Consider the following 4,585-nt stretch of genomic DNA (forward strand, 5'->3'; position numbering starts at 1 on the left):
GATCAGTTGCAACCCACTGACATAGCTACGTTGATGGACAGCAGTTCACCAGACTATGGCTGCCCGGCATCCCTGGCAGTTTGCCCAGAGACTCTTACGGCTCCTAATACTGACGCTCCTACCGATATACCTGCTACTGATGCTGCCACAGCAACAGTAATTGACGGTGCGACTCACCGTAGATCTAGAGCTGGGCGGTTGTTGAGACCAGTGACTAGACTTATTGAAATGATGCACCAGACACCAACATTGGTCTCATGAGTTCTTTGTTATAGACTTACAGTTTTGTTTGTTCTCATTTTTACCTTGACGAGGTTTTGTGACATTTTTGATCAATTGTCTGTTTGTCTTGCTATTCAAGAGGTGTGTTTTGCAGCTACATGTTCATTTAATATGTATATGGGCATATTTTTTTCCCCTACGTGTGTAGATAGGGTCTGGCCAACCCTTTTCTCATACTGATCCTCATGGGATAGTCTTTGTGACTGGGTAATTGTAACTGTGATTTTGATGTGATAATACCTCACCAGCAATTTTGGAAACGGTGGTTCTGTCTTGGTTTCCTGTGCATTAGAATAGCGGTTGTGCACCTTTTTGTGTGATTGTACCTGTGGTTTTATTGTATTGGTCATTTTTTTGTTGTTTTGTTTGTTGCAATGGGACAAGTGGAATTCAGCAGAGGGGAGTGTAACAGTTAATATTGTATTGGATTCCACTTGTCATTATTTTTCATTTTGGGTTTATGCATAGCGGGTGAAACGGCGCCATCTCTTGGTGGTTAGCCGCGATAAGGGTAGTGGACACAGGAACCTCGTTGCCAGTGTATGGGAGAAGAGCACGAGGTGGGTTCGCTGATATTAGCACTGTGGAAAATGTTGTGTATTATTGCTGTATGTTCATATATGATCACTGGCTAACTGTAATATGTACTTATAGCAACCAGGACACTAATGAGTTGCATATTGTACCTTTGATGAGATTAATAACATTATAACACACAGTTGGAAAAGTTCGCTAGCCTGATGCTAATGGAAAATGCCATTCCTTGTAAGGTGCTGTACCCGATGATGAGCCCATGATTCTGACCAGTACATGTTCCGTTTCATGCAGGCAGATAAAGTCAGCATTCATCTCATCCTGTCTCCTGATTGTCATTGAACACAATGCAGACACAAACTATACGACGAATGGAAACACAGAACTGGGTTATGATTATTTGGACCGAGCTGAATTAATACACGGCCAAGTTCAGCACGGTTACACTTGCTCCTGTATCATTTCACTGCAATTTACAATCTACCACAGCAGGGAAAGTTCACAGTGTGCACGTTTGGTGTCCCTAAGGTCATGCGCACACTTGATTTCGCGGCTACAGAAATCGAAATGACAACCAGCATGAATGAGAAGTAAAAAGAAAAATGAAGATCAAATGAAAATTTCAGGCATCATTTAACACGAGTGGATCATCGCTGACAGGTTTTTTCCACGCCTCCACTGTCTGTGCAGAGAATGTCAGCTGTTATTTTTCCTTACATCAGCTGTAGCCACCAGAACGATCACTATAACCACAATCTGGTGGTAATCACACTATTGTGGTTTGGTTTGTGTGATTGTTTGGTGCCGTTTCCTTCACTTTCTATGAACTGACAGATTTCCTCAGGCAGCTCAGAAATGACTGAAACTGCTGTGATTTAAACCTCTTATGAAGTTCACTGTCTGTGTTTCAGCGTTTATGACGCGTTCTGTCTTCAGGACTTTGCTGCAGCGTTTCCTGCTGTGTGACGCAGTGATGCACCGTCAGCTCACCTGTGCAGGTTCATCTTCTCCCGCATCTGTCCCACCAATCCGCTCTTTTCGCGTAGCGCAAGTGAGGAAAAGAGACAGCTGGTTTACCTCTGATGTCAGCGTTCAGGTCTTTTGCCTCCCACCTGATTGAGAATCCCTGTTTTCCACTTTTCCTTTGGTCATTTTTGGGGCGTCAGGCAGCTTAAATGTCACTGTAAAAAGTGCTGACCGACGTTTTATCCGCTGATCACTGATCAATCGGCAATACGGAAAACGGGTTAGAGCACAGTTCTTGGCCTGCCGGCAGCTGATGCAGTGCATTGTAGGATTTGTAGTATAAGTGGTGGGAGCACATTTACCCGCGGGCTATTAATAATAGCTATAAGAAATCATCATGCTGGCCGTACAAAATTAGATTGTGGGCAGGAAGTGGCCCGCAGGCCTTGAGTCTGACACGTGACAGAGAAAATTGCAGTATGGAAGTTAAAACGTGCAGATGAATTGTTAGAACAAAAAATTATTTATCCAATTACTTGATTAATTAATGGAATAATCGATACAATAAAATAATCGATAGTTGCAGCCCCACTTGTATTCAGAAAGCCATAGTCAAACATTAGTTTTCAGCAGCAGTGGAGCTGTGAGAGGCCTTCAAGAAAAATGAGATGAGAAATGTAACTACAGGTTCACAAAGACTGTGATTAGGCTTTAGAGCTGCTTTCTGGTTACACGTGTAGGCCCCTTCACTCAGTTAACAAGCGGGAGCAGCTTTTAGTGGTTAGCATTAGCTTGCTAATTAGCATTAAAACCCCCGCCCCTGGGGGGAGCGCACCTAAAAATGTGTCCGCATACACCTCAGAAAGTATATAGCTGCACCCCTGACTTCTAGGCTGGACTATTGTAATTCATTATTATCAGGCTGTCCTAAAAGCTCCCTGAAAAGCCTTCAGCTGATCCAAAATGCTGCAGCTAGAGTACTGACAGGGACTAGAAAGAGAGAGCAGATTTCTCCCATATTGGCTTCTCTTCATTGGCTCCCTGTTAAATCTAGAATAGAATTTAAAATTCTTCTCCTCACCTACAAGGTCTTGAATAATCAGGCCCCATCTTATCTTCACCTTTTAACACCAAACGGTTTGTGACTGACATGATGTATTTCAAATGTGTCGCCATACTTGTGGTTCCTCGGATACTTAAGAGTAGAATGGGAGGCAGAGCCTTCAGCTTTCAGGCGCCTCTTCTGTGGAACCAGCTTCCAGCTTGGATTCAGGAGACAGACACCCTCTCTATTTTTAAGATTAGGCTTAAAACTTTCCTTTATGATCAAGCTTATAGTTAGGGCTGGATCAGGTGACCCTGAACCATCCCTTAGTTATGCTGCTATAGGCCTAGGCTGCTGGGGGGTTCACATAATGCACTGTTTCTCATTCACCTTATTTACTTTGTTTATACTCCACTCTGCATTTAATCATTAATTGATATTAATCTCTGGCTCTCTTCCACAGCATGTCTTTTTTCTCTCACCTCAGCCCAACCCGTCACAGCAGATGACCCCCCCCTCCCTGAGCCTGGTTCTGCTGGAGGTTTCTTCCTGTTAAAAGGGAGTTTTTCCTTCCCACTGTCACCAAGTGCTGCTCATAGGGGGTCATTTTTGGCTGTTGGGTTTTCTCTGTATTATTGTAGGGTCTTTACCCACAATACAAAGCGCCTTGAGGCGACAGTTTGTTGTGATTTGGTACTATATAAATAAAATTGAACTGAATTGAAAAATCTGATTTCAGCAGAACTACATGAGTAACTGCACGGGGTGGGGGCAAACTGAACAGTTATTTAGGAAAGCTAAAGGCAATAAATCTATGTAAATAAATAATCAGTATGAAATGGATGATTAATATTTAGGCGGTGACAGTGAAGCTTGAAGCAGGTGTTTCCCTGATTTTATACCATTAAACAACATTAAAGTGCATGTTTATCACTAAAGCTTTATGATTAAATAAAATAAAAAAAAAGAATCAAGTCCATCAGAGGGACGCCTCAGAGTCAGAGAGGCAGAGATGGTGCAGAGGAGGAATGGTGGACATGAAGATGGAGCTGCAGGCAGGAGGACAGAGGAAGACCTCAGAGGAGCTTCATGGGCGCAGTGAAGGAGAACCTGCAGAGGGCTGGAATGAGCGAGGTCATGTTTGTAAATGAGAACTGGTTCTCAGACATTTTACCTGGTAAAATTAAGGTTTTAAAAAATGCTAGGACAGGGTGAGCTGGAGGCGCCCCCTAAAGACAGCAGCTGGTCACAGCGGCTGTTCCTGCAGCTCGCTCACAGCTGAGGCTGGTCTCCGATCAGCCTGAGACACTCTAAGGACCGCAGGATAAAACAAATCTATTACACTTGGTACCACATTTCCAGTTTTGCCTTGTCTTTGGGTTTAAACTGTTTTCCTAGCTCTGCACATGTAAAAAAACTAAAAAAATATATATTTTTGATCCCAAAGCTCTGCTTTATATATTTATAACATATTACACATCATAAACATAAGTATCATTTGGCCATAGTATGCCACTTACTGGTGGATTCATTGAGGTTTTAACCTTTTTCCAAGCTGTTTTATATTCAAAAATTGTCTGTAAATAAATTCAATGAAAAGAAAAAATAATAAATTGATGTATTTGTGTTTTGGGTCGTTCTAAAATCCACAGAGAACGTTTGAGCGGAATACGGGACATTTTCTATCGTTTTACAATAAAAAGAGCTGAAAATAACGCTTGGCTGTCAAAGACAAACATCATGTAACATAATGTTACT

The 4,585-nt window shown here is 42.3% G+C and overlaps 1 pseudogene; it reads right to left on the reverse strand.

Annotated features, from left to right (window-relative positions):
* LOC115791921 (GTPase IMAP family member 8-like) overlaps positions 1-4,585 on the reverse strand; it is a 263,474-nt pseudogene that overhangs the window by 69,286 nt on the left and 189,603 nt on the right.

The sequence above is a fragment of the Archocentrus centrarchus genome, chromosome 14 (assembly GCF_007364275.1).
Source record: "Archocentrus centrarchus isolate MPI-CPG fArcCen1 chromosome 14, fArcCen1, whole genome shotgun sequence".
Classification (NCBI taxonomy): domain Eukaryota; kingdom Metazoa; phylum Chordata; class Actinopteri; order Cichliformes; family Cichlidae; genus Archocentrus; species Archocentrus centrarchus.